The following is a 14,275-nucleotide window of genomic DNA, read 5'->3' as shown; positions in this document are numbered from 1 at the left end:
CATTCTCTCTCTCTCTCTCTCTCTCTCTCTCTCTCTCTCTCTCACACACACACACACACACACACACACCACACACACTCACACACACACCACTCCCATCTCCCATCACTCTGGACTATTGTGTGATTTTTACTGTGAGTACTAAGTGATTTAATTAAAATATTTGAGTGATGTAAAGTATTCCTCTACTTTTGCCTTAAGATTTTCCACATTGACCTCTGGGCTCATGGCAAGAGGGAACCAGACCAACACCTTTGAATTCCTCCTCTGGGGACTCTCAGAGCAGCCAGAGCAACAGCGCATCCTCTTCCTGCTCTTTCTATGGATATACCTGGTCACCGTGGCTGGCAATCTGCTCATTGTCCTGGCCATTGTTACTGATGTACGACTCCACACCCCCATGTACTTCTTCCTCGCAAGCCTGTCTCATGATGACATCTTTTTCACCTCCACCCCGGTACCTAAGGCCCTGGTGAACATCCACTCCCAGAGTAGGACCATCTCCTATGCAGGATGCCTGGTCCAGCTCTACTTCTTCTTAACTTTTGGAGACATGGACATCTTCCTCCTGGCCACAATGGCCTATGACCGATTTGTGGCCATTTGTCACCCTCTCCACTACACGATGATAATGAGTTTGAGGCGTTGCTCACTCTTGGTGACAGCCTGCTGGACCCTTACAAATCTTGTTGCCATGACACACACCTTCCTCATGTTCCGTCTCTCCTTCTGCTTCATGAAAGTCATCCAAGATTTCTACTGTGACCTGGGACCCCTGATGAAGATTTCTTGCTCTGACACTAGAATTAATGAGCTTGTGCTTCTATTCTTGGGGAGTGCTGTCATATTAATCCCCTTTTTGCTCATCCTTGTGTCTTATATCCGCATTGTGTCAGCTATCCTTAGAGTCCCTTCTGCCCTAGGGAGTCGCAAGGCCTTTTCTACCTGTGGGTCCCACCTTGCTGTGGTGTCCCTGTGCTTTGTAACAGTGATAAAGGCTTATCTGTGCCCCTCATCCTCATCCTCCAACTCAGTGGTAGAGGACATAGCAGCTACTGTCATGTACACAGTGGTGACTCCCTTACTGAACCCTTTCATTTATAGCCTTCGGAACAAAGACACTGGTCAGAATTCTCAGGGGCAAAATCTCCTTCTCTTGAGGCCAGTGACTTTTGCAAAGGAATAAAATGTGTCCTCTATTCCCTCTTCTGAGGATCTTCCAGAATTTTCTACCTCAAGTGTCTCCTTCTGAATCCTAAATATGCTCTATCATAGCCCTGCTCACTTACTCCTCACTCAAGTTTCTTCGATTTGAGGAAATGAAAGATTCTCTTTAGGTGTGGACTTGTTATGAAATGTTTCTTTGTTCATTTATTTTGTGATCTCATTCTCAGAAGAATGATTTACTCAATAAAAGACAGCATCATAGAAAAAAAAAGAAAGTTCTTCCCCACATGTTTCAAGAACAATCATGACACACAGGGGCTATTCAGCATCTACTAATTTGTAGCTGTATGCTCCATTTCCAGTGTTCACCAGTGCCTCCTATAGAAGTGAAACAGCCTCCTCTCCACCATCATTGCTTCCGTTCAGGCTTTTACCATTTTTGTCTAAATGAATATAACCACTTCTATAGCCTTCCTCCCTCATCTTTTATCAACAGTGACTCCAAAATGGGCTTCATTAACACATGCACGCTTGTGTGTTGCTTCTTTGATGTAAGGTTTATTTCCATTTTTTGTATGACTGAAGACTTAGTCCAAATGCTTTTGTGCAGAAGTGGCAGGCCTTCATTTTACATAAGCTTGTCCTAAGCTTCCGGTCTTAGCTGCTTGACTCTTGTGCGGCTCTGCTCTATGTGTTATGCTAGCCGCACCCGATTTCTCACAGCCCCTTCTTTCGTTCACGTTTTTAAAGATTATAATACAGTTGCATCATTTCTTCATTCCCTTTTATCTCTGCAGACCCTAACAAGTGTGCTTTGCTCTTGCTCTCTCTCAAATTCATGGCCTTTTTTTTTAAATGTTGGTATGTGTGTGTGTTCCTAAATACATGAATATTGCCTGCTCAGTCTATATATTACTTATATGTATATGCTTTCAGGGCTGATCAATTGGCATTAGATAACCAATTTGTAGGCTCTTCTCTGGCAGAAGACTATTTACCCCACTCTCAGCATTCTATAATGTCCTGTAGTTCTTTGTCGATGTCTGGGGCTTCCTGAACTTTTCCCCTTCCGTATTAGCACATCCACTGGTGTTGTCCTTGTTAAGGTCATGTTAGCCAGGCTTTATGGGTGGAAATTTTGACATTTCTAGAAGACACAATTTCACATTAAACCCCCTGGTCCTCTGGATCCTACAATCCTGACCTCTTCTGGAATGTTCCCTGAGCCTTAGGTGCAGGCGTTGTGCTATAGATGTATCAGCTGGGACGGGACTCCACAATTCTGCCTTTTGATTGGCTGTGGTTTTCCGTAATGTTCTCCATATATTGCAAAAAGAGTTTTCCATGAAAATGAGAAAAGACGACACTTGCCTGTGGGTATAAGCACAAATATTTAGACTATAGATAGGGATTATTCTGTTTTAGTAAAGTGGTAGTTGTAGGTTCTCCTCCACGCTCCATGGCTTCACTAGCCTGAGTAGCTGGCTAGGTTTCCAGGACCAGGTATAGAGTGGTTTCCATATGATCTTTGCTGTGTCTAGAGTGCCCCATCCTTGCCCTTCATTCATTCTTCAAATGAATCATTCTATATTCTTCTTTTTCCAGTGTTAACATCTATGTCAAATCAACTGCTCTCTCTTCTGGAAACTTGCAGTCAGGTTTCTTAATTATACCCTTCCCTTCATCACACTGCGTGTTTTTTTTTTTAATTGAACTCTGTGCCCCTCTGCCTTTCTCTGTAGACTGAGAGTCAGAGAGACAGGAACTTGGCATTTTAGTCTTTATACCCAGTGTCATCAGACATGCAAAATAAGCTAAATTAATTAGAATTAGCATTTAGGTATCTTTTAACACTTAAAACATACCAACACTAAGAAAATACAATATAGAAATATTCCTTTGACTTCACCTCCCCTTAGCTAAATATATAAAGCTAAGATAGTCTAATGCTAAGGTCAGCTGGCTCTGAAGTCTGGGAATGCAATCCTACTGCACAGTTCCCAGATGATAGCAATTCCAACTTGACCCTAATAAGTGCCTAATAGAAACCCCATAGATGTCCTTGTTTTTTTTCCTTTTTAATTAATTAATAAATTTATTTATTTATTTATTTATTTATTAAGGATTTCTGCCTCCTCCCCGCAACTGCTTCCCATTTCCCTCCCCCTCCCCCGATCAAGTCCCCCTCCCTCTTCTGCTCAAAGAGCAATCAGGGTTCCCTGACCTGTGGGGAGCCCAAGGACCGCCCACCTCTATCCAGGTCTCATAAGGTGAGCATCCAAACTGCCTAGGCTCCCCCAAAGCCAGTATGTGCAGTAGGATCAAAAACCCACTGCGATTGTTCTTGAGTTCTCAGAAGTCCTCATTGTCCGCTATGTTCAGCTAGTCCAGATTTATCCCATGCTTTTTCAGACCTAGGCCAGCTGGCCTTGGTGAGTTCCCGATAGAGCATCCCCATTGTCTCAGTGTGTGGGTGCACCCCTCGTGGTCCTGAGTTCCTTGCTCGTGCTCCGTCTCCTTCTGCTCCTGATTTGGACCTTGAGATTTCTGTCCGGTGCTCCCATGTGGGTCTCTGTCTCTGTCTCCTTTCATCGCCTGATGAAGGTTAATATTCATGAGGATGCCTATGTGTTTGTCTTTGGATTCACCTTCTTATTTAGCTTCTCTAGGAACAAGAATTATAAGCTCAATGTCCTTTATTTGTGGCTAGAAACCAAATATGAGTGAGTACATCCCATGTTCCTCTTTTTGGGTCTGGCTTACCTCACTCAGGATAGTGTTTTCTATTTCCATCCATTTGTATGCAAATTTCAAGAAGTCCTTGTTTTTTGTTTTTTTTTTTTTACCGCTGAGAAGTCTCTTTATTTCGAAGTCCTTGTTTTTTACTGCTGAGTAATACTCTAATATGTATATATTCCATACTTTCTTCATCCATTCTTCCAATGAAGGGCATCTAGGTTGTTTCCAGGTTCTGGCTATTACAAGCAATGCTGCTATAAACATAGTTGAGCATATACTTTTGTTGTATGATAGGGCCTCTCTTGGGTATATTCCCAAGAGTGGTATTGCTGGATTCAGGGGTAGGTTGATCCCGAATTTCCTGAGAAACCGAAGCACTGCTTTCTAGAGTGGTTGCACAAGTTTGCATTCCCACCAGCAATGGATGAGTGTACCCCTTTCTCCACAACCTCTCCAGCAAAGGCTATCATTGGTGTTTTTATTTTAGCCATTCTGACAGGTGTAAGATGGTATCTTAAAGTTGTCTTGATTTGCATTTCCCTAATTGCTAAGGAAGTTGAGCATGACCTTAAGTGTCTTTTGGCCATTTGAAGTTCTTCTGTTGAGAATTCTCTGTTCAGCTCAATGCCCTATTTTATAATTGAGTTGATTATCCTTTTACGGTCTAGTTTCTTGATTTCTTTATATATTTTGGAGATCACACCTTTGTCAGTTGCGGGGTTGGTGAAAATCTTCTCCCAGTAAGTGGGTTGCCTTTTTGTCTTAGAGACAGTGTCCTTTGCTTTACAGAAGCTTCTCAGCCTCAGGAGGTCCCACTTATTCAATGATGCCCCTAGTGTCTGTGCTGCTGGGGTTATACGTAGGAAGTGGTCTCCTGTGCCCATGTGCTGTAGAGTACTTCCCACTTTCTCTTCTATCAGGTTCAGTGTGTTCGGCCTGATATTGAGGTCTTTAATCCATTTGGACTTGAGTTTTGTGCATGGTGATAGATATGGATCTATTTTCATTCTTCTTCAGATTGACATCCAGTTTTGCCAGCACAATTTGTTGAAGATGCTCTCTTTTTTCCATTGTATACTTTTAGCTCCTTTATCGAAAATCATTTATTAGATGCTGAAAAAGCATTCGACAAAATTCAACACCCCTTTATGATAAAGGTCTTGGAGAGAATAGGGATACAAGGATCCTACCTAAATATAATAAAAGCTATTTACAGCAAGCCAACAGCTAACATTAAATTAAATGGAGAAAAACTCAAAGCCATCCCACTAAAATCAGGAACTTGACAAGGATGTCCACTCTCTCCATACCTCTTCAATATAGTGCTTGAAGTTCTAGCAATAGCAATAAGACAACATAAGGAGATCAAGGGGATTCATATTGGAAAGGAAGAAGTTAAACTTTCGTTATTTGCAGATGATATGATAGTATACATAAGCGACCCCAAAAATTCTACCAAAGAACTCCTACAGCTGATAAACACCTTTAGTAATGTGGCAGGATACAAGATCAACTCCAAAAAATCAGTTGCCTTCCTATACACTAAGGACAAGGAAGCAGAGAGGGAAATCAGAGAAGCATCACCTTTCACGATAGCCACAAATAGCATAAAATATCTTGGGGTAACTCTGACCAAGGAAGTGAAAGATCTATTTGACAAGAACTATAAGTCTTTGAAGAAAGAAATTGAAGAAGAACTAGAAAATGGAAGGACCTCCCTTGCTCTTGGATTGGGAGGATCAACATAGTAAAAATGGCAATTCTACCAAAAGCAATCTATAGATTCAATGCAATCCCCATCAAAATCCCATCAAAATTCTTCACATAGATGTCCTTGTTAAACCTGACATAAGTGTAAAATTTTGCAATGCGTTTCTCCTTCCATTGAGCTCCTTGTGCCCAATGATAACAACAACAACGTGTCTAAAACATGAGCTCAAATAAGGATTCTGGGCTCTGTGAAATAGCGCTCCAACTCGAGTAAACATCACTTTGAAGCACCACTAAATGACAGACTGAAATGAGAGTAAAAATACAAAAACCAGCCTGTGAAACACTTCATTACCTTTTACATTTCCATGAAGCCTAGGGTAGAGGCAAGTATTAAAATAACAAGATTGGAAAGTAGCTGGTGAAAGGTCTTTAGCACTTCTTGACTGACATTTTTAAAGGGGCTTATTAATTCAAAAACCCTCCAGCTTTCTTTAAGTGTACACAGCAACTGACTCTCTAAGTCACAGATAGAGAGGAAGTCCTCCCTAGCTGATCTGTGTAAGCAGAAAGGGGAAGAAAGAGGCTGCCGATTGTGGTCTTTTCCTCTCTTTACCTACTACCTTCTGCCACTACCTCCCCTAAATTCAGATGGAAAGATATGGTTTGGGCACTTAACCAAACTTCACAGGCTGCCTAGATTCTTGACAGGCTGGGATTCTGGCGAGCAGTGGCTACCCCACTGCTGCTGGAGTTCTACAGCGGCAGTCTGCCAGGGCTGCAGAGAAAGTGGGCAGTCTGCTTGACCCTTCTTACAGGGCTTTCCACTCAAAGCCCCTTCAGAGACAGAAGGAACCAAGAATCTCTGATACCTGAGGGTATTATGTCCAGCACCCAGAGACAAAGCACAAAGATTGTTTACAGTTGTTCTTGCTGGACTCACATCCTAAAAGGCTTCGAAGTCCAGCGCCAGCATCTCATTCAAGGATATAAGTACTCATCATCTCTGCTCTACTTACTTGAAGCACAACACCTTCTGTAGTAATAAGGGCGGCGGGGCTGCGTTCTCAGAACCCCTGGCCGCCTGCCCGGCTAGCTTATGCCCGAAATAATTACACGGACACTGTATTCTTTTAAACACTGCTTGGCCCAATCTCTTCTAGGCTAATTCTCACATATTAATTTAGCCCATTTCTAATCATCTGTGTGTAGCACCCCAAGGTGCGCTTACCGGGGAGATTCTAGCCTAGTCCATCCTGGGTCGGAGCTTCATCCCGGGAGCGGGGCATGGCGTCTCTGCTGAGGCGTCTGCTCCGGAGAGCAGAGCTGTGGAGTCTCTGAGCTCACTTCCTCTTCCTCCCAGCGTTTTGTTCTGTTTACTCCTCCCACCTATCCTCTAACCAATAAAATGGGCCAACGCAGTTCCTTTATTAGCCAATGACCTTCCTCCATCATTTCCCCTTTTTCGGTTTAAACAAAAAAAAAAAAGGCTTTAACATAGCAAAATTACATATAACAAAACAGTCATCAAGTAAAAGTTACAATAATCTTTATCATAACTAAGGAAAACTATAACTATAACTAACTATTCTTAACTCCATCAAAGACTCCAGAAAGATATATTACCTAAGTAAACAAAAACTAAGAAACTTCAAACTCTAGAAATGACAGAGACATCTCGCTGCCTGGACAGTCACCCAAAGTTCTTTTGTACCGTTGGGGCATCCATCTTCAGCCTTCAGGCCCATGGTATCCAGCAGACATTTCCATAAAGCAGGAAAATTCAAAGTCAGTTCAGTCACTATCTGTTGTGTCCTGCAGAATGTCTCGCAGACTCTTTCATGAATCAGGAACCCCGAAAGATCATCTCACCTTAGGCAAGTTCAGTAGTCCTCTCTCTGCGGGTTCTCTGTGTCCAGTTTATGCAATAGTCCAGGCAAGAGCAGTTTTTTGCCCAAATGGCTATCAAACTCCATAAGGATCCTCTTCGATGCCCATCTTCCTCTTGAAGTAGATTGGTGCTGCCAGGAGCAGAGTGTCTCATTGTCATGAAAAGTCCGAAATTATTAAAACATTTAAAATGCCATATACTATAATCTTTGAAAAATATGAAGAATGCCTATCTAAAATATATCTATGTACATCTAGAAAATCTTAACTAACATGACTACAAACTTGACTATTATGATTATCTATTAACAATCTATATTTCTAATTATATATTACATTTTTTTGTGTGGTTTTTCGAGACAGGGTTTCTCTGTGGCTTTGGAGCCTGTCCTGGAACTAGCTCTCTAGACCAGGCTGGTCTCGAACTCACAGAGATCCGCCTGTCTCTGCCTCCCAGGCATTCGGGATTAAAGGTGTACACTACTACACCTTGAACTCACAGAGATCTGTTTGTCTCTGCCTTCTAGGCACTGGGTTTAAAGGCGTGTGTTACCACACACAACAACTCTCTTCCTTTTTTTTGTTTTTTACTTTAAGAACTTCAACTTTTAGTCTGCATATATTTTTTAACACACTTTAAACCATTCAGAAATTTTCTCTGTCTTTGAATCTCTCTTTACTGTATATCTCTCTTTTTCTGACCATATGAATCTTTAATTTACCAAGCAATCTCAGTAGGACTAAAGGCGTGGCTTTGCCAGCTAGATCCAGTCCATTCCTTAGCTTTCCAGCCTCATGGCTGAGGTACCGGCCAGAGCTGCATTCAGTGCCACAAGCCTACAGTGTTTCAATGTCCCTGTCAGCATGCGAGCTTAAGCAGCCTGTGCTTGCAAACCGCACGAACTGCCTGTGTAAAAGAGTCAGAGTTTGCCCTGGCAGGACAGCCCAGAAAGCCGGCATTTTTAAATGGCGCAGCTTTTTTCCTGCTATGGCTGAAAACCGAAAAGCATGTGTTCAGCTTTTCGTCAACACCGTTTAAGTGTTTCATGGCAGGACCTCTTAATGAGCTGCAGGCTTTGCACCTAAAGCTGAGTCAGGAAGCCTCTCTTAGATGAGGCGCTTGCTTGCCTCTAGCAAGCAGAGTAGAACCGAGAAATTGCTGCTACCAAGAAACCAGGCACAATGCTTTCATTTTGTTCTAGAATTACTTCCCAAGCTGTCTCAGGCTTTATGTGGAAGCAGTTGTCCACGTGGGCGCCATATGTAGTAATAAGGGCGGCGGGGCTGCGTTCTCAGCACCCCTGGCCGCCTGCCCGGCTAGCTTATGCCCGAAATAATTACACGGACACTGTATTCTTTTAAACACTGCTTGGCCCAATCTCTTCTAGGCTAATTCTCACATATTAATTTAGCCCATTTCTAATCATCTGTGTGTAGCACCCCAAGGTGCGCTTACCGGGGAGATTCTAGCCTAGTCCATCCTGGGTCGGAGCTTCATCCCGGGAGCGGGGCATGGCGTCTCTGCTGAGGCGTCTGCTCCGGAGAGCAGAGCTGTGGAGTCTCTGAGCTCACTTCCTCTTCCTCCCAGCATTTTGTTCTGTTTACTCCTCCCACCTATCCTCTAACCAATAAAATGGGCCAACGCAGTTCCTTTATTAGCCAATGACCTTCCTCCATCAACCTTCTGCTCCCATGGCTTTGTGTCTCCAGGCAACTGGAAATTGGACCAGAGTTACCAAGTCGTTTATTCCTGTTAAATGCATCCTAAAAAGTCTCTGGCATGTCCACTCTGTCAGTTATTATGGAATGCCACTAAAATGTCATGTCATTATTTCCTCTCAATTCATTCTAATCTCCTTCTCTTCGACCATTTGTATGCCATTTTTTAAAAAAAATGTGCCACATAAAATGACTTTGAGAATCCCATAGAGCCGGGTGGCACAATCCTATAATCCTATCACCTTGGACAATGAAAATAGGGGATTAGGAATTCAAGGACCTTACCAGCTATGCAAGGAGTTCAAGGCTACCCTTGGCTACAGGAGATCCAGCCACAAAACTACAAAATGTTTAAAAATTAAAAGAAAAGAGATTCTCATGGGAAGTCTCCAGCACCTTATAATCACCAACTATACCACCTCAAACCAAACCTCCACAGTGACTCAATGAAAAAAAAAAGTGATAGAAGTAATTCCTACTTTTTCAGATGCTCATATGGAAGAAGACTATTCTGACATTTAAACTCTATAGGATATTTCAGAGGGGGCATGTCAAGAAAACAGTAATTGATTTAAAAGACTCTTTATCACATTCACGGAACTGGAACTCATGTTTTAAGGCTTGTGTCTTTTAAAGCACTTCTTTAATTCTGTTGCTCAGTAAATCAAACATCACTGTCATGATCAGCTTTGCTTATCAACTCTATACAACATAGTCACCTGGGAGGGGAATCTTGATGGCTAGTGGGAATGTCTATTGGAGATTTTCTTAGCTGAATTTGTTCATTTCATATGGGAAGGTTCAGTCCACTATAGGGGTATTATTCCCTGAGTAGGGTGTTCTGAGCTGTTTAGAAGGAGAGAGTCAAGCAGAGAACAAACAAACAAGCAGGCAAGCAAGACCACCGTATGCATCTCTTTCTCTCTGCTCCTCCCTGTGGATGTGTTATGATTGGTAGCCTCAAGCTCCCGGTACTGCAATATTCCTGCATTAATGAACTGTAACCTGGAGTTGTTAAACTCTTTCTCTCTGGGAGTTGCATTTTATCATAGCAACAGAACTCACTTGTTTTTATAGCTTTAAGTTCCAAATTTTTTTCTACAAAATAGTCCAAAGACATAAAATCATATGATTGGATTTATCACAGTAATGACCCTACTCCTGGTACAAATTTCCATTCTCCTTTCATTTCTGTTGCTATGTTTTCTGCTCTGAGTTGTTCTTTTGTCAAGATATTTTACCATGAAATGAGACTAGAACAATCACCATAGTTAAAATAATTCTAATCTGCTTCCTGAATCCTCTGACCTTTCTTTTAAGCCAAGGAACCATAGAGACAGTGGCAAATTGAAGTTAATTTTATAAAAACTTCCCTATGCATGCTACCAAGTGAGTTTATGTGGTTCTGCAAATGAAACCTAGGCTCACATGCATGTAAGCATAATACCAAGTAAGCTGCAGGCCCAGACAAAACCCCAGAAATGCTTATTGGCCTTTATGATCCTGAGGCACTAATCCAGTGATTCCTTTGGCACCCTGAAAACTGCTACTCAGCTTGCTAAAGATTTCCCCCAAAATGTTCTCCATAGTGATAAAGACCAGTATTGAGTAGAGAACTGTGTGCTTAGCAGCTGCTCATAAATACTGAGACTCTGAATGGAGCCTTTCCTGGAAAAGGAACTCCAGAGTTGGCATTTTAATGCTTTTTGTTGTAGTTTGTTTGTTTTTGTTTTGTTTTGTTTTGTTTAAGCAAGCTTTCTCTATGTTGCTCTGACTGTCCTGGAACTTACTCTAAAGACCAGGCTGGCCTCGAACTCAGATCTCCCTGCTTCTAACTTCTGAGTGCTGGGATTAAATAAAGGTATGTGTTTTAACTTGAAAGTTTTGTTCTCCTCCCTGGCCAAAGTCTTTGTCTTGAGACCCTACAGGATTCTCTGTTTCTCACACCGATGAAGAGATAATTTCTGCAGCATGATAACCACAGTGACCTGAAAATCTGGAACCTTGACCGTCAAGGACACAAAACAGAGCAAGGGACTCTAGCAAACGCTCATAGAACCCAGCCACCTTTGAGGGGCTTTCAGAGATGAGACAAATGCGCTAAGTGGTGCTTGGCAAACACAGTGAAAGTGGCTTATTCAAATTATTTTTTCCTTTCATCACAAGTAGGTATTCTATAAGAAGACAGTAATTCATTTAACGTGCATCCATTTCACAAAGCACTTTCTAATTTGGAAATTACTATCAAAACCTGTAAAGCATTCTTTTAAATATGCTTGTTGTTCCTGTGTACTTTTTCTTTCCTCAAGGTAAGTTTGTTAATAGACAAGCATGACCTAGTGGCACAGGCCTGCAATCCCAGTTACTCAAGAACTGAGGCAAAGGATTTCAGGTTCAAGATCTTTTCATTCAGGTTAGCAAGATGATGCCTCTAAAACAAGGAGTTTTAAATGAGCTGCGGGTATCTTTGTGGTAGAGTACTTGCCTAGCCCGTGTGAGGCCCTAGGTTTGATCTGGAGTAGTGATAAAAACAACCGAGGAGAAAGAGCTAAAACTCACTTATAGCTAGTAGAAAGAAACAAGATAGTTAAAATATTTCTCTTTAAAAACATGTACAGATAATGTCATTCATTTCCTGAGTTATTTTGAAGATGTTCCCGAACATATCATATCAAAACTAACCAGAGGAATTACAATGCAATTGGAAAAATAATATAATTTTCCTGGGTTATTTATATCAGAGTCAAAACGTAGTCCTTAAAATGAATTTTGTATTGAGGCTCAAAGATCAGCATCAGGTAGGACACACTACCACAATAAAACACAGGTTGTATAAAGGGATGTATGGGGAGAAGATTAATAACATTTTAAATGCTTTTGTTATGATACTAAATATATTCAAAGCAAGGGAGAAAATATACATTGAATATTATTAAAACTTAGGCAAAATATGTATATGCAAAGACTGCAAAAATGGATGCCAAAATGCTAGACAGAGTAGGCTTTGGGAGCAGCAGGCAATTGCCACTCTACAATTAGTATTTTTATTTTTTCAATGAAACAAAGAATATGATCATACAGTGAGAAAAGCATTATCGCATGCCAACAGATTAAGTATTTATAGAGATGTCAAACTATGATCAGGCTGCTGCCTGTTTTTTTTACCATGAAGTAGTTGGGTGACCACTGTCACCTTGGAGACTCTTAGGACAAATCCTGAGAATAAAATCCTAGGGGCATTTCACAGTGATCAAGTAGGATAATTTGAATCGGTGAAGAGATTTATTTTCCTTGAATGCTTCATACTTTCGTTGATGTAATTGTTTAAACATGTGTGACTTTAGATCAAGGTAGCCAAGTTTAGAGCACAAAGTTCAAACAACCACAAGCCATGGAGCTTGACCTTAAACAGAGTGTGGTGGTCATTTAGTGAGTATCCAGTTGTCACACAGCTCAAGTCACTCCTTCCACTAAGCATTTGCCAAATGCTACATGGTCCCCAGCACCTGGCACCAGACAACTGCAGGGGCAACTGGACCTTAGATATTTATGGCAATTGCTGTGATCTGAAAATACACTGATGTGGATTACTGACACACATCACAGGATTCTGTCTTCATCTTCCTCTTACCTCACCAGTTCAAATGCTGTATTGTGAGTAGTCTCGAGGGTCGATGGCTAACTCCATAAGGTCCCAGAACTTGCTTTATTGCTCTTATAATTAAGAGGTTCTACAAGGTAATTTTCTACTGTGCATGTTAGGAAACTTTTGGATTTCTTCATGGTCATCAAACCAATAAATCAGTGCCTGTGGGCCCTGATTCCATGATTCTAAGTTAACTAGACACCCGGGTTTCGATTCTTTGGAACTGTGATCAACAAAAGAGATTTCGACACTCAATTATCTAAACTTTCAAAAGAGATAAAATGAGTAAATTAAGAGATGAGTTTTTATTAAAATACTTAAAATGGCCATATAAACACTTAAATATATTTATATCTACATAATTTTTATAAAGTGCTACCAGAATATAAATAACACTGAGCCAATTAAATAGTTTACCCTGACTAAAAAAGCAAAAACCTGAGCTGTGACCTCACAGACATTCTTAAAATCCCCAGTCAGCAGAAGCTGAGAGAGCTAAGTCATCCACATGGGTGACACACTCACGGGTGTGTCCTGAGACTACAGTCTGTGATGAAGGAATAAGAGGACAAGTGGGACACCATGTCTTCCCAGAGCGTTAAGTACAAGCAGCCTGTTTCCATCAGATCAGTTCAAATGCTGCACCTCTCCGCTCCTAGCATACCTAATACAAAGCCCCTTACACGCTGATGTGCCGGTGAATGTACACACCCAGATCTCTGCAGGGAAAGTGCACACGGTCTGTATATGTGCAAACATTTATCGTGAATTTTACTGACATGAGTGAATTGCATTGAGTAGTTAACAATGGTAACTCTATGTGCATCCGTTATCAAATCAAACTCTTTTTGTGTGTGCTTATGAAAGAGAGAGAGCGGGGGAGGGAAGGGGGAGAGAGAGAGAGAGAGAGAGAGAGAGAGAGAGAGAGAGAGAAGATTATTGACTGGACTGACTGTTCAGGAAGCCCTAGAAACCTCCCAGTCTCTGCTTCCCCATACTAGGACTATAGATACATGCCTACAGACACTGGTCTAGTCTATGAATGCTGAGGGTCTGAACTCAGGTCTCCATTTTTGCAGAGCAAACACTTTACTGGCTAAGCATCTCCCCAAATCTACAGGAAACTCTTAATCATTGATTAGTTCCCAAAGAAGGTTTTTTTGCTGAATTTTAGTCTATTTTTGTAGCCATAGTCTGTTTGCAGCTGCAACTGAACAAGTATTGCTTGGACTTATAGATGTCATTGAGTGAGGAGCTGGAAAGCGATGTGCCTCAGCATGCCACCCTGTGGTATTTCTGTCCTGAAGGTGTAATCAGTGCCAGTATTCATAAGATCATGCTATGAAATGAAATGAGGCTTTATCATCTATATCTATGTTTCCAATATGATCTATTTTAAATGCA

General features: G+C 41.4%; 1 pseudogene; it reads left to right on the top strand.

The window, feature by feature from the left end:
* Positions 1-226: 226 nt before the first annotated feature.
* Positions 227-1,259, top strand: LOC121461606 (annotated as a pseudogene).
* Positions 1,260-14,275: the final 13,016 nt, after the last annotated feature.

Source organism: Microtus oregoni, unplaced genomic scaffold, assembly GCF_018167655.1.
Source record: "Microtus oregoni isolate MIOR12 unplaced genomic scaffold, Mior012 000023F_ref0000262, whole genome shotgun sequence".
NCBI classification, from domain to species: Eukaryota; Metazoa; Chordata; class Mammalia; order Rodentia; family Cricetidae; genus Microtus; species Microtus oregoni.
The sequence above is the reverse complement of the archived record's forward strand: the minus strand, read 5'-3'. Positions and strand labels throughout refer to the sequence as shown.